Here is a 21,744-nt window from a genome sequence, read left to right on the forward strand (position 1 = left end):
TAAGTGCCCTGTCCAGGGACACCCAGCTAAGTATATATATGAGGTCAGATTTGAACTTCCATTTTCCTGACTCCAGTCCTGGTACTCTATCCACTGCACAACCTAGGGGAATTCTTAGCCTTTTTCAGAATCTTCTTCTTAGTCCTATACCTAGGTATCTGAAGTTCTGTTTTTAACAATTAATCAATAAACATTTACTAAGTGCCTACTATGGGCCAGGCATTATGCTAAGTGTTATCTTTAGGAAGGTCTTCTAATTTTTTTTTTTTTTTTTGCAGGGCAATGAGGGTGAAGTGACTTGCCCAGAGTCACATGGCTAGTAAGTGTCAAGTGTCTGAGGCTGGATTTAAACTCAGGTCCTCCTGAATCCAGGGCCGGTGCTTTATCTACTGTGCCACCTAGCTAGCCCCCTGGAAGGTCTTCTAATTTGTCCTTCCCTCCCTCTTTAAACTCACCAAAATTCCTCAGCTCTATTTTTGGACATCCTAAAAGGACCTTATAATTGTTTCCTTTACCCTTGATCTCAATGACTGTAGGCCTTTTTGATATTTTGTCCTTGTTTCTAGCTCCCAGGTTGAGACAGGCCTCTTCCTAGCTATTCTCTCTTGGGCTCTAGACCTGTCTGCACATACCTCCTTCTTCCTTATTTTTATCCTGATGATTCCAAACCTTGAAATTATAACTGTACTTCTACTCATTATTTCCTATCCTGGTGATTTGTGTATTTTACTGATCTGTTCTTACAGTTGACTGTTTCTATCTGTTGCTTTTGAGGCATATTTCTGGACTTCATTCCATTTGAAGGCTGCATGGCCTGAGTCCTTGAGGTCTCTGCTGTTTTAATTTCTGCCTTTTTCAGCAAACTTAACATGATAGTTGTCTACAAATACCTGAAGGGCTATCACCAGGAAGAAGGAAAAGAATTGTTCTTACAAAGAGCTGAATTAGGAGCAATGGGTAGAAGTTCAAAGAAGTAAATTTTGACTTGATGTAAGGGAAAACTGTCCAAAAAAACCCAGAATTGTCCAAAAGTAGGAGAAATTGCTTTGGGAGTCAGCAAGTTGCTTCTTATTGAACATCTTCAACCAGAGGCTAATTTATCACTTGTTGGATATATTGTAGAAGTTTCTCTTCCATGTAAGGGTTGGACCAGATGGCTTCTGGGGTTCCTCATAACTCTGGGATTCTATAATTCTGTCATTTTCACATTTTTTCCTGTCCAAAGGTTTTGACCTCTATCAGATTTCCTATAATCTACTATTATTCTGGACATATTAACACAGATTGGCTAACACATTATGACCAATGAATTTTTATGCACATTAGCAAACTGCTGGACCTGACCTTTCCCTTTATTTTCAGGTTGATGGCTCATTTTCAGGTACCCCCTTCTTTGTTGAGTGTTTTTGTGAGAACCTCTTCCAGTTTAGATTTGCAATAGAAAAACATTAAGCATACAATAATTACCAGCCATTTTTCTCAACAGTAAGGTCATGCTCTTAGGAAGACAAGTCACAACCATGTGAAAAGCTTATAACACAAGGTAATGAATGTGCAGCAAATTAGTTGCACAATTGATTGGTGCCATAGGACTTCAAAGGAAGAAGACAATACTGTAGTATGTACTGATCAAGGGAAGTTTCTCTGAAGAGGTAAGATCTGAACTTGGCCTTGAAGGATGGGTAGGACTAAATTGGGGAAAAAAGAAAGAAAGGGAGCTATTGAAGATGGGGAGTACAGCTCAAGCAAAGGCACAAGAAATAGAAAGAATGAGAAGTGCTCAAAGGACAGTGAATAGAATATCCTACGTGGAATGAAAATACATAATTGGAAGTAGTAGAAAGTAAAGTTGGAAAGACAGGTCATGGGCAGATTGCAGAGGTTCTTAGAAAATGTGGTTGCAGAATCATTAAATCATGGGGTTTTTCTTTCAGAACCTAGACAATAATACTGTTAAATCATTTATGTTTGAAAATATGGTATGTATGCATATGTGTATATAAGTACCTTTATATGTACAAATATGTATGTATATATGTATGTATTTTACATCCACATAAATACATTTCTCTGTAGCTATAAAATTACAGAGTAATTCCACCATTGACAATTTTTTTTTCCTTTGGGTTAAATAATTGTTCTTTTTTTTCCCCAAAACTCCATTTCTCTTCCACATCATTTCTTTGTGTTTAATATTGGCCATCCAAATGTTAATATTTGTTTTTTGACAGTTTCTCCAAGAATGATAAATGGTTAGTTAAAAAAAAAAAGATTCAGAGCTGTGCCTCTTCCCTGATCCCTTATTCCCTTGCCCCCACCCCCCTGCTTTAAGTGGTCTCTCTATTCTGAATTTCTAAAGTATGACTGTAGGATCATAGAATGTAGAACTGAAAGGGGCTTTTGAGGTGATCTAATCCAATGTCCTTGTTTTGTTGTTTTGTTGATTAGTCATAGCAACTCTGTCACCACATTTGGGGTTTTCTTGGCAAAGATACTGGAGTGATTTGCCATTTACTTCTCATTCTACAGATAAGGAAGCTGAGGTAAAAAGGGTTAAGTGACTTGCCCAGGGTCACACAGCTAGTAAGTATCTGAGGCTAGATTTGAACTCAGGAAGATGAGTCTTTCTGACTTCAGGCCCAGCACTCTATCCACTTTAACTTGAGGCTCAGAGAAGTTATAGTTTAATAGAATCAAAGGTTTAGAGTTAAAAGGGATCTCAAAAGCCATCTAATCCAATCCCCTCTTTTAATAGATGAGGAAATTATGGAAGTTAAGTGACTTGACCAAGATTACACAGGTATTAAGAATGAAAGGTATGATTTGAACCAAGGTCTTATGACTCATTAGAGCTCTTCCTACTTCCTATAGTACTGTGATGCCTAAAGTAATGTAGATAGTAAGTTTACTATCTGGCACTTAAATCCAGGTTCTCTGAATCCAAATTCAGTGGCTTTTAGACTTATGAACCTTATCATGTATATTGTCCTGTACATGGCAATGTATGTATCTCTTTTCCTTACTAGACTATAAGCTCCTCATGGGCAAGACTCATACCTTAGCTTTCCTTGAGCATTTTTCATGAATAGGAACAATATCCTCATCCTTCCTTAAAATAAGTTAGGCTAGTTTTTCTTTAAAAGATTTTGATACCATTCATAAGACTTAGCTGGCTCAGACTATTGATATCACTTCCTCATTGCCTTAGTACAAAACATCTTTAGGATCCTCAGGCTGGGCCTCTGATGGTTGGCTAATGAATCACAATGGACTACTCAAGCAATGGAGCTTTCCTCAACTGAATCAACTCTAGGTATTCCCAATGCCTATCTGACAAGCCTTTTCATACTATGGCTAAATAAATCTCTTTTTAATTGCTGAATGACCTATTATTGCGTCATTTTGTTCCCATTTTGCACCTGAACTACCAGGGCCCTGGTCTGAGTCAGGCCCAGCCCAGACCAATAATCCCTGTCTGCTTCCTTTATACCATTATCTTTGTTCCACTCAACTTTGTATTATATTTAGAGGCATCTAGTCCTAGATTATAAATATAGAACAGTGTTTTATACAGAATAGGTGCTCAGTGAATGAATATTTTTCAACGAGAATTAAATGTAATATTCCAAACAATAAAATTGTGACTGAAAACCACTCTAGTTGCTACTCACCACCTGGCACACATTAGGGAATATATATATATATATATATATATATATATATATATATATGTAAAGTTTCTGTCTATTCAATGTGCCTACTATGTACTTGACATAAAAAGGAAGGTAGGGCCCTAGAATTATGTATTAGAAACCAAAGACTTTTTTTTTGGTGTGAACAGTGTTCTGTGGAATTTATTATTTCATTGTTAATGAATAAATTCCAAAAGTCAATCAATAAAGTAGGTGAGGGCTAGAAGGCTGGATACTGATTCATCGAAGGAAACTATTAAAAACAAAAGGAAATGGGAAAACATTATGATTGAAATAACAGAGCTCTTGTCATTCAATCTGCAAAGATATAGGATGTGGAGTAGCTTTCTTTTTCCAGATGCAAGTTCCTGTACTCAGGTTAACATGACCTAGAAAGATAAAGTATGGTAGCCTCATAAAAAAAGATGAGAGGAGGGAAGTAATCTATGTAAAATGGCAAAGAAGTGATACAATTTAAGAGTTGCTGGGATTACCTTTATTTCCTGCCTGAGTAAAGCATGTAGGTTCAATATAGCTGGGTACTCCTAATCCTGAGCAAGCTTTCTGAAAAACCATTCATCATTAATCAACAGGGTGAGAGGCCAAACCATAGGTATGAATCACTTAGTGCAGCCCATCACCATTTCAGAAAAAAACCCCAAAAAACAAAAAACGTATGGCTTAGGAAAGTGAAGTAGTGGTATTAACTTCTAATGTTGACAGAAGAATTTTTTAAATTTAGCTATCAAGGTAAAGCATCTTGAAGACATGTAAAATGGTGCAAAGTACTTCTTTATAGGATGTCAACTTAGAGATGGGAAAAGATCCTGTTTTTTTTTTTTTTTTTAACCGGGTCACCTTTTTTAGGCTCTAACTCTGTGGCAAATTAAAATGAGCAGTATACTACATCTTGTTTCAAGGAAGTTTGCTATTCACTAAAATTCAATATAAGAACAATAAGAAATAAGAGGTTTAGTCTGTTCTAAAGTAGTCTCTGATTTGGCATCTTCTTACTTTCCTCCATACATTTCAAAACTTCCAAGTCAATTTCCCCTACCACCACCCCAAGAAACCAGAAGAAAATCTTTGTTGTAAAGAAGAGATAATTCTATCTCACATGAGATGCTCTGTCTCATATTTTTCCTTTCTCCCAACTGGGTCAAACTATCTCACTCTCCTCTTCCATATTATATGGAACTGTTCTTATTCCCTGCAAAAATGCATGTTGTCCTGAAAAATCTCAATCCTGCTTTCTCTCAGTATGGGGGAAAAATTGACTAAATATATAGAATGAATGATTACTCATAAATATTTATAAGACTGCTCTGCCTCCTTCAAACACTGCCACCCTTTTAAATAATGACATAGCAGGAAGAATGTCTAATGAGCTTGCCTGTGTTTCCTAGACTCTGCCTAGTCCTTGGAACTCAGGATCAGCTGGTTGAATTTATTAATTCATTCAAAAAGTATTAAGTATTTACTATGTGTCAGTCACTGTGCTAGGGAATGGGGATACAATGATAATAAAAACCAAAAACAGACTCTGCCCTCAGAGAACTTAAGTTCTGTTGAGCTAAAATGCGGACAATTGAATCTGAAGTTAGAGCTTTGTTGTTCAATTGTGACTGACTCTCTGTGACCCCATTTGGGTTTTTCTTGGCAATGATACAGGAGTGGTTTTCCATTTCCTTCTCCAGGTCATTTTACAGGTGAGGAAACTGAGGAAAACAGGGTTAAGTGATTTGTCCAAGGTCACACAACTAGTGTCTAAGGCCAGATTTGAACTCAGGAAGATGAGTCTTGCTGACTTTAGGTCTGGTGCTCCATCCACTGTGCCACACACCTGTGTGATGTTGGGTAACTCCTGCCTGAACCTTAGTTTCTCCCTCCACAAAATGAAGGAAGGAGATTAGACTAGGTGGCCTCTGAGAGCCCTTGCAGCTCTTGGTCTATGAACCTATGAACATGAACAGAGAATATACAAGTCATCCCAAAAGTTTTAATGCAGTTTATTACTAGCTCAATATTGATATCAGTTAATATTAATCTATTAAAGCTTATACTGTACTAAGATTTTTAGGATACCATATATGCAGAGGAAATACAAAATAATATAGGCTGGTAAGAGACTCTAATAACTGGGGGGAGGGGAGAGGTAGACACTTGAGTAAAGCTTTGAAGAAGGATAGGAATTCTAAGACACTGAAGTGAGGAGGGAGTATATTTCCAGGAATTGGGAACAGTCTATGAAAAGGTACAGAGAATGTAGGATAGGGGTACAAACAGCAGTGAAGTCAGTTCAGCTGGACCATAGAGCACATGTAGTAACCAATAATAAACCTAGAAACAGAGGCTGGAAGCCATTTGCAAATAACTTTAAATGTCAAATAGTGAAGTTCATATTTTATCCTGGAGCTTCTTGGCCAGGGGAGGGAAATGGTCAAATCTGTGCCAAATAAATCTGGCAAATATACGGAGAATGAAAAGACTTGTGGCAGGCAGGGAGTCCAGCTAGAAGGCTCTTTCAATGATTCACATATGATTCAGAGATGATGAGGGCCTGGATTAGGGTGGTAGCCACATGAGTGGAGAGAAAGGGTTGGATATAAACAGTACTTGGCAACTGATTGGATATGTTTGTGTGTGGGAGCAATGGGAGAGAGTGAAGAGCCCAGCATGACTCCAAGATTGCAAATCTGCATAACTAGAAAGATAGTGGTCCCTTTGACTGGAAGGAAGGAAGGGAGAGAGGGAGGGATGGAGGGAGAGAGAGAGGAAAGAAAGAAGGAAGGAAGGAAGGAAGGAAGGAAGGAAGGAAGGAAGGAAGGAAGGAAGGAAGGAAGGAAGGAAGGAAAACATTTATTAAACATCTACTATGTGCTAGTCACTGTGATAAATGCTTTACAAATATTATCTCATCTGATTTTCACAATAACTCTGGATAGTGGGTGCTATTATTATCCCCATTTTACAGGGAAGGAAACTGAGGCTAAGAGAGGATAGTGTCTGAGGCTAATATTTGAACTCCTATCTTCCTGACTCCAGGCCCAGGACTCTGTTCACTACATCATCTAGCTTCCCCTGACAAAAACAGGGAAGGTAGGGAAATAGGTGATGTGTTTGGGGAGAAAGATAATGAGTCTGATTTTGGACATGTTGAATTTATAATGCTTATGGGACAACCATTTGTAGTGTACTGACTAAAGTCTAAGACTCCCCAGGTATTGTAAATAAATAGTCAGCAGGGAGTTCTCTTCTCTGCCATGTGTTATCTCCATGCTATCTTCATCCATCCTCCCTCCCTCCCTCTTTGGGTTATTTTTTAGAGCTGTCAAATTGAACGCTGGACTGACTTTCTCGAAGTGATTTGCATGCAGCATTTTTCCTGTGTGTATAACTGACTTCCTTGCTTACAGCACCTGATTCATCACTGTGCCTCATCCCTACCTGTCAGTCTGTGTACCCTGCCCAGAGCTGTCTTTGTGTCTGGGTGAGTGTGGACTCTGCAAAGAAGCTCTACTTGTCGATTAGTTCTGTCAGGGCAGGTAAAGCAACTTAGTCTTCCCTTAGCTGGGCCAACTAACCCAGGTAATCAGTGATTCCCCACAGGCTAGTTGTTGAGGTAATTGGCCATCCTATAATCTCACTTTACCCAGAAGCCTGAGAACTAATGAAAGGAGGGGTGGTGGGGGAGCGCTAATGTGCTGTGATAGATAGATATTTAGACTGATGCCTAGAGAAATGGAGAAAATGCAGTGTTTGAGGTCTGGGGAGTAAATGAGGGGTGTAGAGAAAAATATTTATATAGAATTCACTATAAATTTTATATTGAAAGACACTGTCAGGTTTTAAAATTCCTTCTTCTAACATGGATACTAGGAAATAGGGATACAATGGTCTTTTGAGAGGACAAGTTCTTAGGAGTCTAGTAATGAAAGTCAAGTTGTAATTGCGTTTAAACGATAGCAAATTGAATTGCGTTTAAATGATAGCAAAAAGGAACAAGGGGACACTTTATTCCAGGAGCTTCCCAGGAGATAGCAGCAAAGTACTCTCCTCCAGGTCCTATGATCTGTAAATTAAGCAATTGGGATTTGTTTAGTTTTCTTTTTCCCATAGCAGAGCAACATTAATTATATAGGGTGCTCCAAAAGTCTTAGTGAAGTTTTAAGATATTAAAAATATTTGGATAGATTTTTAAATGAAAAAAAATTCCTATTCTTTTAACAGTAAGTTCCGTTTATGGTAAAAGCTATATTTTATTCCGGCCAATTGGGATCTCTTTTCTTACCCACTGGAGGAATCAGTAACATAGGACATGGATGCCTACCATAGCACACAGTATGATTTTGAATGGCATCCAGGGCCAAAGCCTGATGGAGAATTGTGAAATGGCTGGCTTATCTTTGATGCCCTCCCCTTTTACCCTGGCAACCCCCTTTCCTTTGTTCTGTAGGTTCCCTGACACTGTCACATATAAATCCTATATCCTGCCCTTGCCCTCTCCTTGATGGCAACTAATCCTATTTGAAATTTTAGATAATAATTGGTGTTTTAGGTGTACAAGTATCTGTGTTTCAGAACAGTAATCTTTCAGCTTTTGATTAAGTTGTTCTTTCTTTCTCTTTCTCTCTCTCTCTCTCTCTCTCTCTCTCTCTCTCTCTCTCTCTCTCTCTCTCTTTCTTTCTTTCACGGGGCAATGAGGGTTAAGTGACTTGCCCAGGATCACACAGCTAATAAGTATCAAGTGTCTGAGGGTGGATTTGAATTCAGGTCCTCCTGAATGCAGGGACAGTGCTCTATCCACTGCACCACCTAACTGCCCCCATGAGTGAGTTGAAAACAGGAATTCATGTACAAGCCAGGTTGGGGGAGACAAGAAACATCTTTTGGTGCTTCTGAATATTGTTTCTTATTTGACTGCTTAAGGGAAAAGGATGCAGAGGAGTGAGAGGGAAGGATACAGACTCGCTAACTAAGCACTAGGAAGGGAAATGAAAGCTCTCTTTTTAGCTGGTTCTAGCAATCTAAGTAGAATGCCACCACTCTGTGGACAAGAAAGAAAAAAGCCATTAACAGCCAAGGAAAGCAGAAAGGAAGCATTTTATACAAAATCTTGAATGCTATGGAGAAACCATAGGGAAGTGTTTTTGACTGCAAAAAAATTTCAAAGTGAGTTAGAAAAAAGTACATTCTATTTAATGTAAGAAATAAAAACAGGGATAAGTTAAGCTGCAATTGTAGGTTGTAAGAATTAGAGACAAATGTAACAAAATGTCGACCAAGCCATAGGTTTGATATTACAGTTTAATTGTTCTAACAATGAGTGATAATCGGAGACTGATGAATTCTGGATTTTAGTTAGTCGAAAAGCATTTATTAAGTGGCTACTTATAGCCAGACAATAGGTTAAGACTGGGGATACAAAGAAAGGAAAAGACAGTCAGCTCTCCAGGATCTTGCAAACTAATAGGGGAAGACAACATGCAAAAAGAAAATCCTTTATGTAAACAAGCTTTATAAAGGTTGAATAGGAAATAATCAACAGAGGGAAGACACTGGATTTAAGAGGGATTGGGCAAGGCTTCCTGTAGAAAGTGGAATTTTAGCTGGGTCTGAATTCTCCCTCTCCTCATAGAGATTGGAACCCTTCCATATATTATCATCCTCTGTGAATCTTGCTCATGTCTTTCCTTACATCTTCTCTAAAGTACCCACCCAGTGAACCTGGATTCCTGTGCTAACTCAAGGATGTGAGTATAGTAGTCTAAGCATCTATTGTCACTCCTCCCAATATGAGTCACCAAGCTTCTTTTCCAGTTAAATATGTCCTTGATGATGGATGGCATTTAAAAATTAGTGGTGAAATCTTTCATGCTCTCTTTTAAATGTTGGTAATATACTGCATTTTACTTACACCCATCATGTGTCTTTCTATTTGCTTTTTGGGGTTATATAAAATCTTGATTATCCTGTGATCCTGGTGTTTCATGATTCACAACCATAAGGGGATCTCTAGGAAAATATTTATATCGAAGAGGTACTCATTATAGTGGTAAGCAGTTTGGGATTATTGAGAGCACAACGAAATTTCTCAACTGTGGTCTAGCCAGTGTTCTCCTACAACTGAAATTATGGTCTCAGGTTATTTATTTTGCATTCCCTGTCCAAGATATTGCTAGTTATCTTTATACATACATACATTTTCTGAGGGACTGTGTTTATTTCACTTGAAGCTCAACACACTCTCTAGACTTCTCTGCCTCCTTACCAGTTGCTCTCCTATTCTGGAGAAACCAACCGCCTTGGGCCCTGACTCCTGATTGGTGATTCCAGAGCAGAAATCACTATTCCTTAAGTAGCCTTAGCCATAGCCATTTCACTTCCATCTAGATTAACTCTCAGGACTTTTAATCAGGTACCCCTCCCCTTCCTCTCTTTCTCCCTTTCCCCCGCACCAGCTCTATTTTATGTGTCATCTTCCTTTAGTAGAATGTAAATTCTTTGCAGTCAGGAATTACATGGCTTGCTTGTGTTTTTGTTCCCAGTATACATACTTATCACAGTATTTGGTATATACTAAGTGCCTGATAAATAATTCTATTCTTCTCCCCCCACTGCATTCTTTTTTTTTAGTGAGGCAATTGGCGTTAAGTGACTTGCCCAGGATTACACAGCTAGTAAGTGTTAAGTGTCTGAGACCGGATTTGAACCCAGGTACTCCTGACTCCAAGGCTGGTGCTCTATCCACTGTGCCACCCAACTGCCCCCCCCCACTGCATTCTTCCTCCCCCAATCTTCACAGCTCATTCTCCCTCCCCTTTTGTCCTCCACTTTCACTCTCATCACTATGAGAATAAATGTTGCTCAGATTCAGACATATAAAGAAAGCAGCCCATTGAGTTCATCTCTCTCTCTCTCTCTCTCTCTCTCTCTCTCTCTCTCTCTCTCTCTATATATATATATATATATATATATATATATATATATATACACACACACAAATTCAATGGACTGCTGTACAGCTGCACACCATAGTAGAGAAAACATATATTTCATCCGCTTTTTTTTTTTACTTGTGGATAATGTAATCAATCAATTTCCTACTACTGTGTGTTTTCCCGAAGAAGATTTGCAATGTCCCAAACCTTAATGCAAACCAATAGAAAGTCATCTGCAAATACAGAGCATTTGTAGAAGTATTTCACCATAAATAGGAAATCCTTTTATTTGGACTCTGCCAATGTCATGGAATATGTCTTGCATCAACATTTTATGTACATCTGTATGAGATATACATCCTGTCTAGCCTAGATTAGGCTATATTTAATTTGGAGAGTCAAATGCTTTTTAAAAACTAATAGTCACAATATAATGAATGTGCTAAAGGATATTCTCTCCCCATCCCCATTTTCACAAACTCTCTCCTTGTCCATAATTTTTTCACTATTTTCTTAACTAGGTATCACTCTTGAGTGATTTGGAAGTTTTCCTTGCTTCTCACTCATCAAGAGATTTTCTATATTGCTTGAAATGTTTGCAATAGTCAGTATATCAAGGATTTGTGATTTTGTCCATGTGATATTACCTTTCACCAACTGAATTTGTAACCTATTCATTTAGAGAGTTGCTTGCGGTCAAGTAAGTTACATTTGGCAAATGCCTGAGGTGGAAATTAGGTTTGTAAAGGCCAAATTCCATTGGCCTGACATCATCATACTCATCATTTTCATCACCATAGCTAACATTTCTATAATGCTTCAAGGTTTGCAAAAGACATTACATTATTATTTTATTGATCATCATAGCAATCCTCTGAAATAGGTGTTATTCTTTTTTTTATTTTTAGTGAGGCAATAGGGTTAAGTGACTTGCCCAGGGTCACACAGCTAGTAAGTGTTAAGTGTCTGAGGCTGCATTTGAACTCAGGTACTCCTGACTCCAGGGTCAGTGCTCTATTCACTGTGCCACCTAGTTGCCCCAATAGGTGTTATTCTTATCTCCATTTTTTCATTTAAAGAAACTGAGGCTGAGAGAAGTCAAGTGACTTGCCCAGAATCTGGTATTGAGGATAGTGATGAGGACCACCTTGTACTCCAAGATCATAACCTTAGTCCCAACAACCTTTCCTGGGTCCTTTCCACATGGATTCATGGAACCTTTACTGAAGGTAAAGATTTCTGGGCAGTAGGTCCAACATAACAATTATTTTGTTGTCCATGGTTTGTTTTTGAAGAAGATCAATGACATCATAAATGAGTGATATCTTGACTTGAGCATGAATTGAATTTAAGCAAGGTGGAGTTAAGCAAATTGTCAGTCTCACTCTTTCTTCCAGAGTCATGTAAGTCCAGTGGCAAGATCTTATGCCTGCCTGGGGTGCAGTAGATGTCCTTGGTGTCTTTGTCTTTTTCAAGCTTTAAGTTTTCCATAGCACTTGATTCAGCAACCTTCATGACCATTGGAACAAATTGTTCTTATCTACACATTATACTGAGGGAAGTATTCATATGCTTGGAATAGGCATCCCCCTAACTCCCTAATGGTGTAGAAGGATGTAAGACCCTAAGATACTCAAAGATTCTAACCCGAAGGAATTCTTGAACTTTAGACACTGAAACCAAAGATTCCAAAAATGAAAAACAATCCCTGTTTCCTACCTCAGGAATATGATGTAGCCAGAACACATAGACCAGGGGTCATGTAGACCCCAGGATATTTAGGGACATTTCTATCTGTGATATAAACACTGATGAGCATATTAAGTCTTGCATGGAACATAAATGATATCTGAGTTCCATACTTGCATGTCAGAAAGATGTGTACATCACTTGACCCCCAAATGCTCTCTTCCAATGCCCCTTCCTTGGTAGTTTTTGCAATCTCATTACTCTTGGCATGTAGCTTCTTTGTCTGTAAATGTATAAAAGGTGAACTCTTCTCCTATTCAGCAAGACAGTCTCCATTATGACTCTCTCCAGTCCATGTATTCCTTTCTCTTAATCTCTCTATTTTACAAGATTTACTGTGAGCTTGCCAATTCTTTGGGTAAGTTAGCCCCCAGACCCAGGTCCCAAGCTCCACTCACAACATAATGAACTCAAAGGGTGTTTCTCAGGGTCTCACACTCCACTACACATTTGCTGGGATGGTTTACTGGGTAGTGTGACCATTCCACATGCTATAGAATCTTGGAACCATAGGTGAGAATTGGGAGAAAGGGGAAACCAAAGGTGAGTGAGAAACTGAAAAGGGCTTGGTAAGCTCTCATACACACACAAGAGGAGCTAGTCCTCCTTGAACACTTCAGGTATTCAGGTACAAGTTATCTTGCAGTAATTTTATGAATGATATAAAAACATGCATCATTGTTTTCTACATGCAATGCAGGAGCCAGGCCTCTTTGAACAAGAAGAATTATTCATATTTGGATTATCAGAGTGAGCTTGAGTTCCTCTAGAGAAACTGTGGTTACCATGTTTTATAAGACTCTTTAAAGGAAGCAAGAGATAAGTAATCAGATGGCCCTGTCCATTTTCCCACTAATTGGAAACAAGTATTTTCTAGATGCATGATTCTGGCATAAGTGAGGAGCCACACTAGAAAATATGGAAGATAGCCCATGCACAAATTTAAATATAAAGTGTTTTATTGAATGAAATAGTATAGCCAGTTGGGTTCTATAATGGTGTTGGAAGAATGCTGTAACACAATTGTCTTGGATGTTTCTTGTGAGCCTGTGATAAATATCTTCATGCCCACAGTGAAATCCAATGTTGGTAGAGGGTAAGCTATTGAAAGAAATGATTATAAATAACTAATGATTTGGGGAGATTCAGAGTTTCCCCTTTTTTTGATCCTCATTTCAAGACCTCTGCCTCTGAAGGTTGAGATAACCTCTATCTGACTTCACCTAAACTTACAAGGAATCTCTAATCCAAGGTGAATTCCATTCAATCAGTCTTGGGTAGAGATTGATCTTTTTTGTCTAGCTTTCCCAAGGCTGAGAGTGGTCTGCTTATAAAGATAGTCTCTTGGTCCAAGAGTGTCATGATGTCACTCTCAGCCCCTCATTGAAGTAATTCACTTTGTAAAGTCCACCTCTGATTAAAACTGTTAACCAATTAGAGTTGATTGCTGTCCGATGCAACACCTCTCTCCAATCCTTAAAAAAGTAACCATGTGGTCTTTTGACAGAATGAGAGGATAAGGAGACATTTTTGGTAATCATGCTGGCCATGACTGATAAAATTTATTATAATTTACCCCAAAACTATGTCTCTTGAAATTATTTTATTCCCCACATTGTGCATGGAGTGGTCCAGCTTTTAAAAAAATAACTTAGAAGAGGCTGACAAGTGCTTATTTATATGTTTAAAATTTTTTTGTAACTGGAAGCCTAACCAGGAAGGCTTAAGAATATAAGGAATAATCAGATAGTCAAGTAAAAAAAAAGTGTCATTAAGATTAGCCACAGTCCAACAACATGGTAACTCTCAAATCTTCTGAGACAGTCCCCAAACTCAAATGTGTTATACAGATGCAACAAACATAAAAAATTCACTTAGGGATTGTCTACATTCCTTATACATTAGGATGCTTTACATTTGTGAGGTAGGTTCAAACTGACATGTTACAAGGGGCCAGAGACAGTACATATTGCATGCCGAAAAGGTAGATCCCATGGCTCTGGTTTGTTCAGACCTGGCAAACATTTCAGCAATGTCAACGTTGATTAGGACCAACTCCATCTTGTCTAGTGTACTAGTATGGTACTAAAACCAGTAAAAATTGTCCAGTACCTGAAGCATGAAACTTTGTCTAAGGAAGAACTCACTATGAGATCTGGTGTGTTCCTACTGGATGGAGAATGATCCTCAGAAAATTCCACTGAGATGGAAGACCTCAGCAACCCCTTCAAACAATGGCATCATCCTTATGCCCCATATTTCCTATACTTCACTTACAGTTCTGGTATAAAAGTAGGATAATCAGCATATATGTAAAATATTGGACTTTGAACAAGAGATTAAATCTTGATCAGTACACTATTCTGAGATTTCAAGATGCTTCACATTTTATTTCTAAATCTATGATCTATGATCCATACTAAACAAGGCCAAGATTTTAGATAGTTATTAGGCCTTGGAAAGAACCAAGATGCCTAGAATGGCACCTAAGCATCCTCATGAAGCATGTTTTTTTGTTTTGTTTTTGTTTTGTTTTGTTTTTTAATATGGAACGCTTCACAAATTTGCGTGTCATCCTTGCGCAGGGGCTATGCTAATCTTCTCTGTATCGTTCCAATTTTAGTATATGTGCTGCTGAAGTGAGCACAAGCATGTTTTAATAATATTTCTACTGTAGGCCCAGTCGATTCAGCACAGGGTCAGTCTAATACATGCATAAAAGGACACCAAGAATAACATTATCAACTTGCCTCATACTTATGAATTTTAGTTGAGAGTCACATTTATCTGTTGACCTGTGCTTTGGAGTCTCAGAAGATGGAAAAGATATGGAGATTCACTAGCACTTCTTTTGGTTGAAAGAGTAAATGGAGTGCTACCACCTTTGTTTTCTGCTTGTTTATCTTTGTATGGGGAGCTGTGTTACTATGGGTTACTGTCTGTAGCTTCATTTTGGGGATAGTGCCTACTATGTAATCATGGCATCAAAGGAAAACTCAAGATAGCAGATTATTGGAGAGCAAACCCTACCAAATGGTTAAAAGTCTAGGCAGTCTGCCATTCTACAAAGTAGCCCTGAGAACAGTTGATATCCTGATAAGATGATACATTACACGCCATATCTGTCCATCAGGAGTTTGTTGGATTCATGGGTCATAGTTTTAGAGATGAAAGGGTCCATAAAGATGATTGAGCTTAAGCCTTTTATTTTACCTATGAAGAAACCAAGTCTAGGAGAGGTTAAGTGACTTAGATAGGGTCATACAGCTAGCTAGCAAGTGTTTCACGCACGAGTTGAAACCAAGTCTTTCTTGCTTCAACTCCAAAACCCTATCTACTATATCATGCTGCTTCTCTAGGATGACAGAAGTTATGGTGAGTTGGGGATTTTCCAAGGAAGACTAATTATCAGTTATGATGGACAGTTGGCCTCATATTTGGTTTATATGGAGAGAATCCATGTCAACATTCAAAGTAAGAAGATACCAACTATTTATATCACTTGGAGGATAGGGAAGCTAATGAAGATTGCCTGTGCCCACGGAGCAATTCTACCTCACATGGGAGGAGGACCAAATCCAGGGATTGTCTCTCTCCTACCTAATATTATACTTTTAGAGGCCCTAAATAAATAGGGCTAGAGAAAGCAATAATTACCCTTGGTGATTCAGTTGGCTCAGGATTGAGATTGCTGTCCAGTGAGGCTGAGACTTGTAAGGGTACAGAACTGATAGTGGGTTACCAAAGAAGTGCTAGAACTGAAATGTGTCACTGACCCAATGACTGGGACAAAATATGATGCTTCAGAGGTAACAGGAAAGGAAGTCACACGTCTTGCCTAGAAAGTACTCATTACTGTATGTAATGTGTATTTTGTACAGGAACTTAACATTCAATTCAATAAGCATTTTTTGACTGTTACTATGTGCCTGGTACTATACTAGGCACAAGAGATACAAAGACAAAAGTGAAAATAGTTCTTCCCCTTAAGTCACTTATGTTTTACATGTAATTCTTTGAATTAGGATCATAAGCTCATAGATTTAGTGCTAGAAGAGACCTTATATGCCATTTAATCAAACCTCTTCATTTTAAGGATGAGAAATCTGAGGCCATGTGAGATTAAATGATTTATTCAAGTTCATATTGCATACAACCTCTGTATTTTGTCTTCTCTGTCACCTTGATGCATGATGATGTGTGTTATGTATTATGCATGAGTGCTATATTTGGTTTATTGCTTGTAACTCTAATGTTGATATTATATACTATATATCTGCATACAATCTATGTAGTGGATATAATTATCTGTAATCATGGCCTTTGCAAATTAATTTATGTTTATGAATTCATTATATGGATATACTCGTGTACTTGTGTTTTCCAGAGACTGTAAATTTTTCAATAGGGAGGAGAATTTAAGAGCATTATGTCAGATCATCCTTGATATTTTGGACTCATTGCTAGTACCCAGTCACCAAGATAAGGGAAGTGCTAGCATTGAGAAAACTCTAGAATGTGATAATCCTTTTGGGCATGATACCTGGATTCTAGGATTGTATCAACAGCATAAACTTGGAAAAAAGTATGGAAAGGAACAGAAAATGTGTCACATGAAAAGGTCTGGGGTTCTCTGGAACTTTCTTGGGGAAAAGAAACAGTCTGACAATGAGAACAGGCCTACTGAGGAGGAGATGCTCTATAGCCTACTCTTTATGCATCTAGACTCCAAAAAATGTGGAGGCTGGGAGTCCAGAAGATTGACTCCATATTGAGGAATTTGGTAGCTCAGAGCCAGAGCCAAAGTACATCCAGCTCCAAGGGGCTGTAATAGATCTCCATTTTAACAACTGAGAACATGCTGAGAGAATGAGGTAAACAATGTTATGTCCTTGCTCCCTCTGCCCATATCCTGAGATATTATTTTTCCACCCCTTAAGGTTTCCTTGGGGGGCTTGCCCCATTTCCCACCTCAGGAGATTTCTCTCTCTCTCTCTCTGTCTCTATTTCTATCTCTCTACCCCTACCTCTAGCTCTAGCTCTATCTCTCTTTTATCTATTTATATGTCTATATCTCTATCATCTATCTATCTGTATGTAGTTATGTTTTTGATAAATTTCTACAAAGGGGGACCATGTGGTGACCATTAAAATACTGCAAAGTTTTGTGGTACACTGTAGAGTATTATTTTAAAAATATATATAGAATACAGAGGTTGTTAACCTGAACTCCACACAAATCAAAGGGTTTGTGGACAGATTTCTCCATGAACTTAGGTAGGAAGAAAATTCACTAATCTTTGTATTTTTACTTATGTATTTTACTTTATTCATTTCAAAGCATTATTCTGGGAAAGAGTCCACAGACTTCACCATACTGCCCAACAAGTTCTTGACACACACAAAAATAAAAACTCCTAATCTAATCCAGCTCCCTTATTCTGTATATGAGAAACTTGAGACCTACTCCAGAACCTTGCTAATTTTCCCAAGTTCAATGCAAGTTGTTTGGAATAATCAATCTATAAATCATACCTTGAACTTAATCAGTGCAGCACTCTCCTTTTGTTGACTATTCCAGAATCACAAATCAAATAACAAAAGTATTTACACAAAAGAAATAAGAAGAGAGAAAAAGCAATCATTAAATAGCGTCCTACTCAGGCTCTCAAAATAAGGGTATCCTGAGATGGGAAATGTGGCAAGTCTCCCAGGGAAACCTTAGTGGGTAGCAAAGTAATACTTCAGGATATGGGTAGAGGGGGCAAGGAAATAACATTTTGTGCAGCAAGGTGGTGCAGTGCATAGAACACTGGCTATGGAGTATGGAAGATGTTGGTTCAAATTCGGCCTCAGACACTTGACACTTACTAGTTGTCTGACACTGGACAAGTCATTTAATCTTGATCACCTCAAACATCTGAGGTCATCTCCAGTTGTCCACACACACACACACACATCTATATCTATATCTATATCTACATCTACATCTACATCTACATCTACATCTACATCTACATCTACATCTACATCTACATCTACATCTATATCTATATCTATATCTATATCTATATCTATATCTATATCTATATCTATATCTATATCTATATCTATATCTATATCTATATCTATATCTATATCTATATCTATATCTATATCTATATCTATATCTATATCTATCTATCTATCTATCTATCTATCTATCTATCTATCTATCTATCTATCTATCTATCTATCTATCTTGCCACTGGACCCAGATGGTTCCCGGGGCTGGTAACTTTGCACAGTCCTCCCTCACTTAAATCCATTTCACTGCAAGTCATTATCTTCTGATGTCATGGTCCTTTTTGAGAAGGAAGGACAGACAACAACAATAATACTTTTTTCTGATTCACCAATACTCACTTGCTTCATCTTCCTTGTAGCCAAGGACATGTATTGAATCTTAAAAAAGGGTGCTTACTATGCGTCAGTTCCTGTGCTACAATCATTGCTCCAGTTTATGGAATATGAAAAGCGAATAGTGACCAGTTGATATAATACATACACTGAAGAAGCAGCAGCTATGCACTGAAATTGGAGAAAAGGCTCAAAGCTGATGGGAGTGGTTGATTACCCTAAAGGGTAAAGGAGGAGTTGGATCATTCTATTGATGCTGGTAATTGGTGGAATTAGAAGAGCTAAATCTGTCCTTGGGGATGCAGAACTTTCAATATATGTTGGTTTTGTGGGGGGAAATGAATAGTGTTTGCAAGAGTTTATAAGAAGAATGTATGTGTTTGAGAATAACAATATAGAAGCTGAGAAAGCAGAAAGTAGCCTGTGTAGTTTCCGTGGTTTAATAGTGTCAAGTCATACTTGATATCCATGCAAGTACGTGGTAGTTTGTGAGGTTCTCTGGATGTGGATCCCTGCAGAGCTAGATTTGCCTCTAGCACTAACTTGGATTTGTAGAAGCATGGGGAAAATGAGAACCAAGACTAAAGGATAGAGGTAGATCATCTCATCTATGTGTCTGAGTATGTAACTGTACTCTGCCTGTGCAATTATCCAGTGAATTTAGGTATGAATTGGTCCAAACATAGAATGATGCTATCAGATGGAGACAGTTATCACAAATTTTGAGTAGATACTATATCTGAATAGAAAGACAGTTCCTACTGGTAGGAGATACAGGAACAAGTCAAGTCAGAGTATAAATGGATGATGATACTTTACTCTCAAAGAACTTCCTTATGGTCTAATAAAGGAGGTAAGAAGTAAACAAAAATAACCATTAGACAAATAGAATAGAAAAAATAAAGTTGTAAAAACAAAACAAAACTAGATATGGAATCAAGAGATGTGATTCTAGGTCCTGACTCTACCACTTACTAGTTATAAGAGTTAGTCAAATAACTTGACAGAAGATAATTAAATTTCAGTTTCTTCATCTGTAAAATGAAAAAAATTGGTTTAGGATTTTTTTTAAGTTCCTTTCAAAGTCTAACTTTTTATGATTCCAAATATCATTAGGAGTAGTACAAAGAAAATGTCTGAGGAAAAAGGAGATCACTTCCTTATTAAATAATCTAGGAAAGTTTCACACACAAGGAAGCATTTGATCTAGACCCTGAAATATTTTTCTAGATCTATGATTTCCCAGATTGTAAATTCTCAGAATAATTTTCCAACAATACTTCTTGGATCATATCTTTCTCTTGTTTTAAAAAACCAAATAAACAAAACACATTTACATATACATGTAAGGGATTGTTACCATGAACATCCCCTTTAGTGATGCTCATTGACAATTTCTCTGCAATTTATAATCCCAGAGACCTGATTGGGTCAGTAAGAGGACAGTCAGTATGTGAGGGACTAAGGATTTGAACCTTACTCTAAGGCTGGCTCCCTATACACTATGTCATTTTGCCTTTTGGGTAGAATTTCAATGAGTATTTGGAACACAGGATCAGAAGAAGGTATATGAATAAAATGGACTTGATAATGTAGAGTAGTACTGTTTGGCTAGAAAATAGGTTTTTCAGAAAGTAGTAGGAGATAAGGTTGGAAAGAAAGCTTGGAGAAAAAATGTAGAAGGTCTCAAATGTCATGCTAGGATCCTAAGGGACTCATTTAGCATATTCTCAGCAAATCTCATTCTGCTTCACCTCTGTTGCTCTACCTGGCTTTAATTCCATGGAACAAGATGTCCCTTCTAGGATAAGCTCATCTCTTCAAAGCTAACTACCATGCTGGTAACTCAAACTTTGATTGATTTCACCTTCCTCAGTCTTCTCTCCCTTAAAATTGGTGGTTTGAGAGTAGAGTACCAAATTCCTCCTAATATTTTCCTTTATAAAGGGCAGAAAGTGAACTCTCAGCTCAATTCACTTTTCATCTGCTACTCTGCCTGATTTCAGCTTCACAAAATAAGATGCCCCTGTCCTAGGTACCCTGTGGTGTCCTGTCCCCTCTGTTTCTTTTGTGTGCTTCTCCCTTTAGATGGTAAGTTCCATGAGGGCAGGGGCTGTTTGTATTTTTACTAATTGTATCCTGGTACTTAGCATAGTGTATGATACATAGTAGGTAGTTAATAAGTGTTGATTGGATTGGATCTTTGACATTTAAACTTTATCCTGTTGGCAGTAGGAAGCTTTTTAAGGTGTTTTGTTTGTTTTGTAAACAGAGGAGAGATATGATTCAAGAAGTATCATAGGAATATTAATCTGGGATTTGGATAGATATAGGATAGATTAGGAGTAGTGATGGTAGAAACTGGGGGGAGGGAGGTAAAGAGGGAAGACAGAAAGGAAGCTACTGTGATAATCTAAGGATAAGATAATCATGATAGTGTCGATAGAAAAATAAATCCAAATCAATTTATTTCAGGCTCTGGACTATATTATAGTATGGTTTTGTAGAATATGCATATTGGTGCTGTAGCTAGTATTCAAGAGTTATTTCCTGAATGTTTTCTGTTTTTTCAGTAGATTAAAGAGAACAATAAGGATATTAGTTGCTAAGCAAAAGCAAGTGCAGTGTTGCGATGAGTACATCCAGAATATGCAGATGTCAAACTGATAATTGATTGTGATTTAATACAGGAAAGATGGAAGCCAGTGTATATCTTGGATACAATTTTTGCCATTTTAAAAATAAAGGTATTGTGCTTGCTTCGGCAGCACATATACTAAAATTGGAAAGATACAGAGAAGATTAGCATGGCCCCTGCGCAAGGATGACACGCAAATTCGTGAAGCGTTCCATATTTAAAAAAAATAATAATAATAAAAAAAAAGGTATTCTTTCATATCAATTAGGGCTAATTATTTCAAGGAACTGCATAATATAAAAGGTAGCAGTGACTTCAGAAACAA

General features: G+C 37.8%; 2 non-coding genes across 2 annotated transcripts; one reads left to right on the top strand and one right to left on the bottom strand.

Annotated features, from left to right (window-relative positions):
• Window positions 1-14,922: 14,922 nt before the first annotated feature.
• Window positions 14,923-15,029, bottom strand: LOC122733210. The gene has a single exon (XR_006353793.1). It is a non-coding gene; the product is annotated as a U6 spliceosomal RNA (small nuclear RNA).
• A 6,504-nt stretch (window positions 15,030-21,533) lies between these two features.
• Window positions 21,534-21,640, top strand: LOC122733202. The gene has a single exon (XR_006353786.1). It is a non-coding gene; the product is annotated as a U6 spliceosomal RNA (small nuclear RNA).
• Window positions 21,641-21,744: the final 104 nt, after the last annotated feature.

The sequence above is a fragment of the Dromiciops gliroides genome, chromosome 6, assembly GCF_019393635.1.
Source record: "Dromiciops gliroides isolate mDroGli1 chromosome 6, mDroGli1.pri, whole genome shotgun sequence".
Taxonomy (NCBI): domain Eukaryota; kingdom Metazoa; phylum Chordata; class Mammalia; order Microbiotheria; family Microbiotheriidae; genus Dromiciops; species Dromiciops gliroides.